Source organism: Anomaloglossus baeobatrachus, chromosome 1 (genome assembly GCF_048569485.1).
Source record: "Anomaloglossus baeobatrachus isolate aAnoBae1 chromosome 1, aAnoBae1.hap1, whole genome shotgun sequence".
NCBI lineage: Eukaryota > Metazoa > Chordata > Amphibia > Anura > Aromobatidae > Anomaloglossus > Anomaloglossus baeobatrachus.
Genome location: NC_134353.1, coordinates 49,301,410 through 49,315,714, shown reverse-complemented (window position 1 = coordinate 49,315,714; position 14,305 = coordinate 49,301,410).

Here is a 14,305-nt window from a genome sequence, read left to right as displayed (position 1 = left end):
CAGTTACCACGGCAAGGTATATCTTTGTAAAACCGGGACCTAACTTGAAATGCCACTATCTGGGTTAAAAACATGCGTGTCTGAGCAGCTAGACTAATAATCTAACCTGAAATGCCGCTATTTGGACTACAAACCACCATGTGTGGGCAGTTAGATTCCTGCTATAAAGGATAAGAACACAGCTTGGTTTGTAGGGCTGAGTGCTCAGTCAGAAAGAGACTCACTACAAATATTTAAAATAAACTGATCCGCACATCCAACAAACATGAATAGGTGCCAGCTGAAAAACATAGTAACTACAAGATGCATACAGCTGCACACTAAAAAGCCAACAATGTATAAGGGAACTCTGGCATTGCATTACTGCATCCTGGTCAAGGGATTGGCAAGCATGTAGCACAGCGGAAGAGCCAGTGATGTCACCCACAGGCACTGATTTTGGTTACAGGCATTTGTCTCTATGGCGCCCCTGAGGCTCCAGTCACCACAGAGTATTGCAGCTCATTTAAGCTGCAGTATTCGACTCGAGGTAAGGAGGGGGTTAATCATCAGTGTTCCACATTCACACTTTACATAAAGCTTAGGAGCCTTCTCTCGGGGGAGCTGGATTAGGGTAGGTAGGGGGGTGTCAAACGCAAAGTTTGGGATTGCCCCGGTCACTAGGACAGCCACCTGGGGTTGGGTTCCACTTGGGGCAGAAATAGGAGCAAACTCACACAATTGTGCCGCCCCCACGCCAGCAGTCGGGCTGCTCGGATCCAGATCCACAGGGTGGCTCAAGGGATTTTCTCTGCATTCTCCCCTCCTGCACATTTTTGCAAAGCCATTTTAATTGAAAAGAGTGCTGCCAGTTAGTGGCATCCAAAAAGTGACTGTTGTACTCCATTAGTGTCCCACTAGTGGCAAGCAATTTCCAACACCTCTGCATTCCACCCTCCTGCTCATTTTTACTAAGCTATTATAATAGCAAACACTGCTGAAACTTAGTGGCATCCAAAAAGTGGCTGTTGTACTACATTAGTGTCCCACTGGTGCCAAGCAATTTCTAGCACCTCTGCATTACACCCTCCTGCTCATTTTTACTAAGCTATTATAATAGCAAAGAGTGCTGCCAGATTTAGAGCCATAGTTGCATTGTCAGGGATAGTTAGTGTTGGTTCTTCAGCTTTCAATAAAGCTAGACCACCTCTGCAATCTACACCACCTCTCAATTTTTACTACCACAGTTTAAGTGGCCAAACTTGTCGCTATCAAAATGAGTGGCAAAATGACAGATGCTGGTGGAAAGGAGAACAGGCATGTTGGAAAAGGAAAAAAGTTTGTCCATGGGGAATGTGGCAAAGCTACATTAACATCTGCTAAAGCTAGGCCATCTTCCAGCAAAAGTAAGATGTCTACTACTTTCCGTGGACAATTCAATGTGCTCCCTTTTTTACGGACCCGAACAACTGTAACAAAGGTAGATGATGCACAAAAAAAGCACATGCTTGAATGGATCTCAAGTGCTCCAACAAGTGCCCTCTCCTCCACCTCAACTACCGCATCCAAAAAAACCCAGTCCTCTGAGCTGTCATCCCAATCACACTTGCTTTCTCCCAGCTCTCAAGTCTCCATCCACCCTGCACAGTATGGTGGAACAGAGATGGCTGAGTCTGCAGAGCTGTTCAGTCACACTATAACCTTGGAATCAGAGGTCTGCTCCCAAGCTACAGTGAGTACAGACCAGGAAATGGTCTGCAGTGATGCCCAGAACCTTTGTGACTCAGATTCAGGCCATAATGACCAAGTTTCTGAGCATAATGTTGACCCTTATTCACAAACTGTAACACCTGTTAGTAGAGACAATGAGGAACATACTGATGACGATGAGACGCAGATACCAGATTGGGATGACAATTTAAATATTCGGTCAGGGCAGGAAGAGGCTAGGTCTGAGGGTGAGGGGAGTGCAAACACAACGCTTGATAAAGAAGTTCTAGATCCCACCTACTGTCAACCCACAGTCAGGCACTCGAGGAGGTCAACAGAGGCGGTGGAGGAGGATGCAACTGACGACGAAGTTACCTTGCGCCTTCCTGGACAGAGGAGGAGTACTGGTAGCACGTCTACAACTGCATCCTCAGCCACCACTCTGCCTCTGAGCACTAGTCGGGGTGGCTCAGCAGGTCGCATATCCTCTAAGCCTTGCCTAGCCTGGTCCTTTTTGACCTTGCAAAGGATCGGCCAAATCATGTGATCTGTAAAATTTGTCGGGAATCTGTAAGTAGAGGCAAAAACCTCAGCAGTTTGACAACTTCTTCCATGAATCGTCACATGAATAAATATCATATGTCCCAGTGGGAAGCTCACCGGGCCTAGCGGAGCGGACCATCCACTGCTTGCCACTTCCAGTGCATCCGCGCGCTCTTCATCTTCTATGACTGTGGGGACAGCTGTCACACCTGGTTTTCCACGCACACCTTCCACCACTGTAACTGCAACAGGCAGTTTGCTTGGTAGGTCGTCAGTTGGTTTCGAAGGGGAAACAAGTGCGTGTGTATAGCTCTCTCAGACATCGATAGCACCAACGTTGGATGAAGGCAACATCATGTCTACGCCTGCACTTTCCTCACAAACATGCATTTTTCCAGGGACACCCTACTCACCACCGTCTCCACACAGCAGCCAGATCTCTGTCCCTCAGATGTGGACAAATAAAAGGCCATTTCCTGTGACCCATGACAAAGCTAAGAGATTGACTTTATCCCTCTGTAAGCTCTTGGCTACCGAAATGCTGCCTTTCCGCCTGGTGGACACACAGGATTTTTGAGACCTTATGTCTGTCGCTGTGCCCCAGTACCAGATGCCCAGTCGCCACTACTTCTCTAAGAAAGGTGTGCCTACACTACACCAGCATGTCGCACACAACATTACCGCTTCCTTGAGAAACTCTGTGTGTGAATGGGTGCATTTTACCACCGATATTTGGACCAGTAAGCATGGACAGGGACATTACATGTCGCTGACTGGGCACTGGGTAACTATGGTGATAGATGGTGAAGGGTCTGCTGCACAAGTCTTGCCGTCCCCACGACTTGTGTGTCAATCCTCTGTCTGTCCAAGTTCCTCTACTGCTTCTGCCTCCTCAACCTCGTCTGGGTCCTCCACCTCTGCCCCAAGCCTGCCTGGTCAGGCCACCAGCGTTGTAACTGCGCAGAAGGAATCACGCACCCCTCATTACTATGCTGGCAGCAGAGCGCAATGGCATCAGGCGATCTTTATTTTGAAATGTCTTGGAAATAAGAGTCACACAGCGGCTGAGTTGTGGGCAGCTCTGGAGACTGAGTTTGTGTCTCCACTCAACCTGCAGCCTGGTAAGGTCATGTGCGACAATGCTGCTAACCTGGGTGCGGCCCTACGCCTGGGCAAAGTGACACACATGCCTTGTATGGCTCACGTGTTGAACCTTGTGGTCCAGCAATTTTTAACACACTATCCCGGCCTAGATGGCCTTCTGAACAGGGCACGAAAACTGTCTGCTCACTTCTGCCGTTCAACCGCCGCAGCTGAGCGATTTGCATTGCTCCAGAAGTCTTTCTGCCTGCCGGTTCATCGCCTGAAATGCGATGTGCCGACACGCTGGAATTCGACTCTCCACATGTTACAGCGACTGTGGCAGCACCGCCGAGTGCTGGTGCAATAAGTCATGACGATAATAGCCTGGGCCAACGAGATGCAGAGGTGGGGAAGATCACCCTGATGGATTGGTCTCAGATCAAGGATCTATGCACCCTTCTGCACAGTTTCGACATGGCGACGAATACCTTACAGTTACCTGTTCGAAACACGTAGATGGACCTCTAGTCTACTTTGATTATTGTAATGGTTTTTTACGTTTTTAGTTAATTTCAATAAAGCCATGTTTTAATCCTAAGAAGCAGATGCTGGATTCACCGTTTTTGAGCCTTAAGTTTGTCTCAGCTACAGTGTTTCCCTGAAAGTAAGAAAGGATCTTATATTATTTTTTGCTCCGAAAGATGGGCTAGGGCTTATTTTCAGGGGATGTCTTATTTTTTTTCATGAACAAAAAATCCACATTTATTATAGAACAAAAAAAAAAAACAAACAACATTTATTCAAATATAGTCATATCACATCCCAGAACATCAACATAACTCTCCAAACCCTGTGTGTAACACCTCTATCCATCCAACCATCCATCCATCTCTTATCTATTCATTATCTATCTATCTACATACACTACACATACCTACAGGCAGGTATGACAACCTAGTCACAGGACATGATGTCACAAAGGCCCTTAAGAAGTTTTATCAGGATAAAAAATGGTGGGGTCCCTAGAAAAATGAGGGACTTGTTAAATTCTCACCTAATGCCAGTCCTGCATATCAACCTGTCTCCTATTCAGTTCTTTTAAGGCCCCGTCACACTAAGCAACATCGCTAGCAACATCGCTGGTAACGAACAACTTTTGTGACGTTGCTAGCGATGTTGCTGTGTGTGACATCCAGCAACAACCTGGCCCCTGCTGTGAGGTCGTTGGTTGTTGCTGAATGTCCTGGGCCATTTTTTAGTTGTTGCTGTCCTGCTGTGAAGCACAGATCGCTGTGTGTGACAGCGAGACAGCAACAACTAATGTGCAGTGAGCAGGAGCCGGCTTCTGCTGAGGCTGGTAACTAATGTAAACATCGGGTAACCAAGAAGCCCTGTCCTTGGTTACCCGATATTTACCTTTGATACCAGTCTCCTGCTCTCACTGCCTGTGCTGCCGGCTCCTGCTCTGTGCACATGTAGCTGCAGCACACATCAGGTAATTAACCCGATGTGTGCTGTAACTAGGAGAGCAAGGAGCCAGCGCTAAGCATTGTGCGCTGCTCCCTGCTCTGTGCACATTTAGCTGCAGCACACATCAGGCAATTAACCCGATGTGTGCTGTAACTAGGAGAGCAAGGAGCCAGCGCTAAGCATTGTGCGCTGCTCCCTGCTCTGTGCACATTTAGCTGCAGCACACATCGGGTTAATTAACCTGATGTGTGCTGTAACTAGGAGACTGGGGGCTGGTCACTGGTTGCTGGTGAGCTCACCAGCAACTCGTGTAGCCACGCTCCAGCGATCCCTGCCAGGTCAGGTTGCTGGTGGGATCGCTGGAGCGTCGCAGTGTGACAGCTCACCAGCAACCTCCTAGCAACTTACCAGCGATCCCTATCGTTGTTGGGATCGCTGGTAAGTTGCTTAGTGTGACTGGACCTTTAGACTCCTACAATTAAGAGACCTTTGATTACATCCTGTTACATGACTGTGAAGTCATCAAAGGTCCGTAAACAATGTTAACCTTGAAATACCCTGAGAAATTGACTCTCGCTAATGACAGCCCTGTCTGTAACTAGAGTTTATTTTTGGAGTAGGGCTTATATTTCAAGCATACTAAAAAAATCCAATAAAATCATGAAAGGCTTATTTTCAAGGTAAGTCTTTCTTTTGGGGAAAAACGGTATTTGGGTGCTTTGTTGGCATGTTCCTGAGTGTGCAGTTTGTGGTCAAGGTGATAGTTGTCAGGCCCAGGATGATCTTAGCACAGTACTGGTTGAAAGTGACCATTATTTTATCATCCGACTTTCTTGAAAAAGCACCAGGCTGGGGATCACCTAACCATTGGCCTGGGAATTTGCCATGTGTGGGTGTGTTAGAGCAACAGTATTCCCCCATCTCCCTCTAGCCATTCCAGTTCATCTTCCTGCTTGTTGCAGTGCTGTGGATTCCTCTTCCTCTATGCTGCTGTCCTCACTGCATGGCACTTTTCCAGGTTGGATCAGTGACTTCATCATCCAGTACCTCATCTTCCACTTTCGCACACTGATCCTTCTGACTTGTTGACTTAACAACATCACTTGTTGGCAACTGTATCTTATCTAATCATCATGTAGCGCTTGAGACACTAATTGCTGTTCCCCACTGTCATCTTTTTCTGACTGTGGCTGCAAAAATATTTTCGCATCATTACACACACAATCTCTTCCTGTTCCTCTTTAAACATGCAAGACGAGTGTACCGCCCCGCGGGCTCGGCTGTAACCGCCGAGTCGCTCGGATCTGTGCTCGTACTGCGGGTGGTGGCTCGAGCCTCTCACGGACCCGGGGGTCACGTCGCTCTGCAAGGGAGTTGGCGCTACACGCGGGGATTTGGGTGTTTGATTTGGGATGATAGTTCGTGACGCCACCCACGGGTTGTGGTGATTGTGGGCACCACCGCTGCGGTGAAGGTATGGGGCTCCCGGGAGTGATGTAATGGCGCAGCTAGGTGTTGACCCCTCCGTGGGTAGCAGGTGTTGGTCCTGGGGCCCGGTAGGAAAGGGCCAGGGTGCTGGATGACGTGTTGTGATGCAGTGCGGTGCAGTGCCTGATGGCACTGGTGTACTCACTCTGACAGAAGACACTGGAGTCTCTGGTAAACCAAACGGAGTGATAAACGGACCCGCAGCAGCTTTACCCGGAATCGGTTGGTGGTTTTCGCCTTTCTCCTGCACCTCTGTGTGTAAATGTTTCACTCCTATGCCTAGACACCGGTAGTCCGCTCCCCGACTTGTACTAGCCGGAGGAGCCCATTTGCCCACAGACGCTGGCCCTTTGGGTCTCTATGCCTTGACGGTGTCTATACCCTGTATGGTTGGGCTGTTGTCTTCTAAAGGGACTTGTGTGGGATAGGTCCTTAAGTCCAGTCCACAATCAGTTGATTCGACTCGGCCCTGTCGGTTCAAGGCTTTGTACAGGGTCAGAGTACCCTGCCTGGTGCTCCGGTATCCACAGAAAAAGTCACTTTCTAAAATATCAATTCTTTATTATGCAAAAAATATTTTTTATAAAAATTTTTGCATACAAAAAACTTTAAGGATACACAAGACAGAACAAACAGCCAAATATGAAAGACTTCAGCTAATTATGTAGCAGAAAGACCAGTGATATACCCCCAAAAATAGGGGGTCAATATACCACCGTGCCAAACGACCTACAATGTATGTGATTGGAAAAATTTGGTCCAGGTATGTTTATATTCTGAGGCTTTCACAAATCCGAGGTAAGAAAACTGGGAGTGTCCAGAATACATTCGCCTAGACCAAACTGTCCCTGAAGTCACAGATGTATTTACATGACATTATTTGCAAACTCCTGATTTTTCACCTGACGTGTTTCTCCTCCTACATCGGAGGTTCATCAGGGGTGTATATAGCGTGTCATAAAACATTCGGTACAAAATGTGAGGAGAGAGATAATAGGCATATATGGATACCACAGACATTATATGGAAAACCTCATCACTGAAGATTTGTATGTCAGCCGTTCTCTAGATTTTAATCCAAATCTTTTAGAAGGCAAAATTGAATTTCTTCAGTATTAAAGGTTTCAACTGATGTCTAGGGGGGGGTGGCCCAATCAGAGTGCAAGTTCCATATTAACAAACTTTTAGACCTAAAGTGATATCAAAAGAATTTTTTACTAAACATCTAGTTATACACTAGGACTTAAGGAAGGAGGGCCCAATCACCCAGAATAAAAAGTGTGACCAGAAAAAAAAAAGCTTCCTCCAAAACATGTGATTGTAAATAAAAGGGGAAGGCTTACGATATTTTTTGTTCCAAGATGGTTAATATTGGAGTTTCACTAGTCCATACACTGGTGCATAAATAGTTTCAGCAGATAATTTAGACTGCAAAAAAATATATACATGTACTTATATAGACATATAAAAACCCTTACTCCATTCAAAAGAGCTTTGGTTCAAACATATACTTTACATAGCAAGGTCTTGTTTCTCAATGGGGAACACTGCAACTCCAACACCTCCTCACATGGCTGATGCTTCCCAACTATGCCATGTTCCTCCCTTTATATACACAGGTTGTCTGATGAGCTCCTCCCACCAGGGATAAAGAGATCTTTACAAAGAGCCTAGATTGACTCATAATCTCATTACCTGCCTCAGTGTTCCACTGTGGAGTGCAAGGCAGGGAAACCCAGCAGGAGCTCCTGTGGCTTTTATGTGCGTATCCAAGTTCAAACACAGAGGGAGATAGTTTCAGACAATCGTCAACTTATGTAAAGTAATAAAGACATGTTAAGACCATACAGGAGGTAATCTGGACTGCTTTAATTTCTGTGCTATTGAGGTCATCAACTCATCCCCAAGAGGAGGGGATTGGGACAAATAATTTTTACAAAAGGAGACAGAATGGATCCATTGGCTGAACACCGTGAGTCCATTAGGCCTCAATGAGCAAATCTCGTTTGCCTGCTTCCTGTAAATTGTATATCTGATTCCCTCATAAACAATTACATTTATGTGATTGTATTCTTTCCCAATTGTTTCCTCTGTTATAAGGAAAGTTATTCAAAGTTTCCATCTCATAATTTCTTCTTGCTGTCTTTTGATGGCCACAAAAAGTAATGGAAGGCTTGCCTTTTGGTCCATTGTTCCACATGGAATTAGGCCTATTAAAATATTTGGCCCTTGATTTCAAGGTAAATTTATCCCTCCCTTTTCCTTTTGGTTCCAGCTGCCTCCCAACTTTCCCTCTTTAGATAACTGTAATAATCTGTATGTACATATGTACTAGTATTCTAGCTACATATGTATTCCTCCTAATGCTCCTCAGCATTTTATCCCCTCTGCTATGTCCGCATGTCCTAATAAATGAGTCTGTATAAAAAGTGAGAGGTGGAATTCCGTACATTTTGGATGTAGTTTTCCTTTATACATCCCTCTGAGAAATATAAGATTTAAATAGATTGGGATGAGGTTATTTTGTCCACACTTCCATTTCATTCTATTGTGGAACATTAATATAAAGGATCTGAATTTACATAAGTTGACGATTGTCTGAAACTATCTCCCTCTGTGTTTGAACTTGGATAGGCAGATAAAAGCCACAGGAGCTCCTGCTGGGTTTCCCTGCCTTGCACTCCACAGTGGAACACTGAGGCAGGTAATGAGATTATGAGTCAATCTAGGCCAGTGATGGCGAACCTATGGCACGCGTGTCAGACTGGGCACGCAGAGCCCTTTTTGTTGGCACGCACGCTGTCGCCACACTGCAACAATTTACACTATCGGTGTGGTCGCGCCGACAGTGCAAATTGGTGTTTAGCAGAGGACATCTCTGCTCCTTCTGACACGCCTCCTCTCCTGGGCCGCAGGCCTGTTGCCTAGGAGATGGAGGAGCGTCAGTAGGCGGTGCCGGTGTCTTGTGGCCGCGCAGGAACTGAACTGAGGACGCAGCGATGGCGCGGGTGTTGCAAGGTGAGTTTTTTTTTTTTATTTTTAAGCGGTGTGCGGCTGTGCCAAGGTGTGGGGGACAGAGCCAGCACCGGGGGAACATGGAGCGCACAGGGGAACATGGAGCGCACGGGGGAACATGGAGCGCACGGGGGAACATGGAGCGCACGGGGGAACATGGAGCGCACGGGGGACAGAGCCAGCACCGGGGGAACATGGAGCGCACGGGGGAACATGGGAGCACAGGGGACAGAGCCAGCACCGGGGGAACATGGAAGCACAGGGGACAGAGCCAGCATCGGGGGAACATGGAGCGCACGGGGGACAGAGCCAGCACCGGGGGATCATGGAGCGCACGGGGGAACATGGGAGCACAGGGGACAGAGCCAGCACCAGGGGAACATGGAAGCACAGGGGACAGAGCCAGCACCGGGGGAACATGGAAGCACAGGGGACAGAGCCAGCACCGGGGGAACATGGAAGCACAGGGGACAGAGCCAGCACCGGGGGAACATGGAGCGCATGGGGGAACATGGGAGCACAGGGGACAGAGCCAGCAACGGGGGAACATGGAAACACAGGGGACAGAGCCAGCACCGGGGGAACATGGAGCGCACGGGGGAACATGGGAGCACAGGGGACAGAGCCAGCACCGGGGGAACATGGAGCGCACGGGGGAACATGGGAGCACAGGGGACAGAGCCAGCACCGGGGGAACATGGAGCGCACGGGGGAACATGGAGCGCACGGGGGACAGAGCCAGCACCGGGGGAACATGGAGCGCACGGGGGAACATGGGAGCACAGGGGACAGAGCCAGCACCGGGGGAACATGGAAGCACAGGGGACAGAGCCAGCATCGGGGGAACATGGAGCGCACGGGGGACAGAGCCAGCACCGGGGGATCATGGAGCGCACGGGGGAACATGGGAGCACAGGGGACAGAGCCAGCACCAGGGGAACATGGAAGCACAGGGGACAGAGCCAGCACCGGGGGAACATGGAAGCACAGGGGACAGAGCCAGCACCGGGGGAACATGGAAGCACAGGGGACAGAGCCAGCACCGGGGGAACATGGAGCGCATGGGGGAACATGGGAGCACAGGGGACAGAGCCAGCAACGGGGGAACATGGAAACACAGGGGACAGAGCCAGCACCGGGGGAACATGGAGCGCACGGGGGAACATGGGAGCACAGGGGACAGAGCCAGCACCGGGGGAACATGGAAGCACAGGGGACAGAGCCAGCACCGGGGGAACATGGAAGCACAGGGGACAGAGCCAGCACCGGGGGAACATGGAGCGCATGGGGGAACATGGGAGCACAGGGGACAGAGCCAGGCACGGGGGAACATGGGAGCACAGGGGACAGAGCCAGCACCGGGGGAACATGGAGCGCACGGGGGAACATGGAACCTTCCTTAAGTCCTAGTGTATAGCTAGATGTTTAGTAATAATTCTTTTGACATCACTTTAGGTCTAATGTGCGCACGTTGCTTTTTACCTGCTTTTTACCTGCTTTTTTGCTTCTTTTTCTTCTGCGCTGTTTAATGCCAAAATGGATGTGTTCTTCTATTCAAGCAAAGTCTATGGGAATTTGGGTTTCTTGTTCACACTATGTTGTTCAAAATGCTGCCTTTTTGTGGCAGAACTTTGGTCAAAAACTCAGCTTTGCAGTGCAAAGCCCAAATGGCAAAAACAATTGACATGTTGCTTCTTTGAAAAGCTGAGTTTTTGACCAACGTTCTGCCTCAAAAAGGCAGCATTTTGAACAACATAGTGTGAACAAGAAACCCAAATTCCCATAGACTTTGCTTGAATAGAATAACACATCCATTTTGGCATTAAACAGCGCAGAAGAAAAAGCAGCAAAAAAGCAGGTAAAAAGCAACGTGCGCACATACCCTAATAAAAGTTTGTTGATGTGGAACTTGCACTCTGATTGGGCCACCCCCCCCCCTAGACATCAGTTGAAACCTTTAATAATACTTAAGAAATTCAATTTTGCCTTATAAAAGATTTGGATTAAAATCTAGAGAACGGCTGACATACAAATCTTCAGTGATGAGGTTTTCCATATAATGTCTGTGGTATCCATATATGCCTATTATCTCTCTCCTCACATTTTGTACCGAATGTTTTATGACACGCTATATACACCCCTGATGAACCTCCGATGTAGGAGGAGAAACGCGTCAGGTGAAAAATATTGAATGTAATTTAATCAGGAGTTTGCAAATAATGTCATGTAAATACATCTGTGACTTAAGGGACAGTTTGGTCTAGGCAAATGTATTCTGGACACTCCCAGTTTTCTTACCTCGGATTTGTGAAAGCCTCAGAATATAGACATACCTGGACCAAATTTTTCCAATCACATACATTGTAGGTCGATTGGCACGGTGGTATATTGACCCCCTATTTTTGGGGGTATATCACTGGTCTTTCTGCTACATAATTAGCTGAAGTCTTTCATATTTGGCGGTTTGTTCTGTCTTGTGTATCCTTAAGGTTTTTTGGATGTAATTTTTTTTATAAAAAATATTTTTTGTATAATAAAGAATTGATATTTGAGAAAGTGACTTTTTCTGTGAAATACTGGTAGTTAGTTCACTTCAAACCATTTTCTTCTGTGAAATGCTCCGGTATCTAGTTGGCTCCCCGGTTCGGTTCCAGCGGGCCACTACCCTGTCCTGGTCCCTTACGGTTCCACCGGTTGTATTCCCGGTCTCCTGCAAGTGGCCACCATCTTCTGCCTCCTTGCCAATGGTGACTGGGCTCCGACCCAGCCACCGGAGTAGTCTATGGCAGGCCTGAGCGCAGGTCTGCCTGTCAACTTGTCTGCTCTGTTCTCGTACTTGAACTTGACTCCTCGGGAGCCTGAGCTAGAGTGCTCTCTCAGTCCACTTGAACTTGTGTGTGTGTGTGTTTTCCCGCCTCCAGGCCTGTGAACTCCTCAGTGGGCAGAGCCAACTGCCTGGCTCCACCCCCCCACACCACCTGGTGTGGACATCAAACCTGGAGGGTGGTGACAAGGTTTTAAGGTTGGCTGGTGTTGCCTAATCGGGAGGGGGGTATGGTGTTGTGTGTGTGACTACCTAGGACAACCCGACTAGTCCGGGGCGTCACATTCCCCCTTGGTTTAATGCAGACCGTCCGCGGGCTGCCCGTCCATCACCGGTTTATTTTTGTTTCTCTAAAATAGAAATCAGGAAAAACAATACAAGCATAATAACATTTCAACATTTTTATCTTTTTGGATCTTTCCATGCAGGAGGCACATACTTGAACATTACGATAACATTTTAATAATACGGGGACTGGGTCCTCAGTCACCCACCCAAACAGCTTAGACCTTGATGCTGCCCCTAAGAAGTGGGCAGCACCCCTTTTCCCCAGTCCAGGAACGGGCCCAGGTGTGTTAACGGGACGGGTGCGGGTTTCACAGTCCTTTCACAGGCCCCACGTCCAGGGGACCCCTGACTAGGAGGATGGCCACCGGTTGTAATTGTGGCGGGCCTCGGCCATTAGTTTCCCGCAGGCCCATTCTCCAGTCTGCTTCTCCGGAGGCGGTGAAACCGGACGGCCGGTTAAGGGGAGGGGTATTATTTACATCCCCAAAAGTTTTTGGGTTGGCCTGCAAGTTCTCGGCCTTGTCTTTGTGAAACGGGGGCAACAAAAGTCCCAACAGGGACGGGCAGTCAGGGTCCCAACGGGGACTTTAACATGGTAGCCGGGAACCGCTACCGCACTTTAACTTTCTTCTGGGAAGCTGTATGGTGGGGGAGGGGGCTGGGGCCACCTAGGAACGCTGCGGTTCTCCCTCTTTACATCCAGGGTGAACCAGCCCCTCTCCCCGCAGTGCCGGTGTAGGTGACAAGCTCACCAGGCTTCAGGTCATGATCCAGATGACCCAGGGGGAGATGAGGGTTGACGTCCCGCCGGGAAAAGAAAACTTCGGCCTCCAGGCCCGGTTCAAAGAAGAACCCCCATCCACGCCGGGGGTCAAATTGCCGGACCTGGCCCTCGCAGGTCGGGCCACGTACCCTGTAGGTAGCGCTCCGGAGATGCTCCTTCTCCCGGATGGTACAGGCCAGCACCTCGTCCTTCTGCTTCTCCCGGGCCTCGATATCCCAGCCAAGTGGGTTCTGCTGCCGCTCCCAATATGGAGTGTCTGCCTGCTCCTTTTTCGCGGGGGTTGGGCCCAGCCGGAGCTCCCCCGCGCCGGCTACGACTGGCATCATCTGAGCTGGGGAACCCCGCTGTGTCGCGGCCTGCCGTGCTGCCTTGCAGCGACAACCCTCCGCTGCCTCAGCTGAGGCCTGGGAGCAACCAGCGTTACCTTCTGGGCCTCCTTCCGGTCAGCATTCTTCATTTTCCTGGCCGGGCGGACTGCCGGGGCCGGGACTTCTCTGGGCGTGGTCACTTCTGGGACCGGCTGTTCTCCTTGGGGGACGGGCACCTTCCATGGAAGCAGGATCGGTGTCGACCAGCAAGCGGTCGTCCGCGGGCTGCCTCCCCAGGTGAGTTCTCACAGGCGGCCGGGACGGGCTCCGCTGCCTGTGGCGGGGGCAGCGGACTGAGTGGGGGAGCAGCGGCAACCGGCACAAGCAATTAGGGAAGCAGCATGGAGAGTGGCAGCAGACCGGGTCCCTCAGCCGTGATGACCAGTCCCTCAAGGACACAGGGGCGTGGGTTGCTTACCCGCTCTTCAAACTCTGCCTCCACGTCATGTGCTCGCACGGCCGCCGCAATCTCCCTCATCTCGGCCACCCACCGCTCCATGAGGCATTACACCCAGGCCTGCAAGCGGCAGCACATCAAGGTGGTCCGGGCTTCCACTCACGCCGCTGTTCCGGGCGCGGGCTCAGTGGTTGTGGGCTTGCCAGACGGGGCGGACATGTTGCTTGCTGGATGTCCAGGAACCAGACGGGTAGCAGATTCCTGGCATCTCTGCCTTTTATCTCCTCAGTCACATGAGGCTGGATCTTCACCCACCCCCCCCTTGGTGTTTTTCGAGCACTTCACTTGCTTTTTGC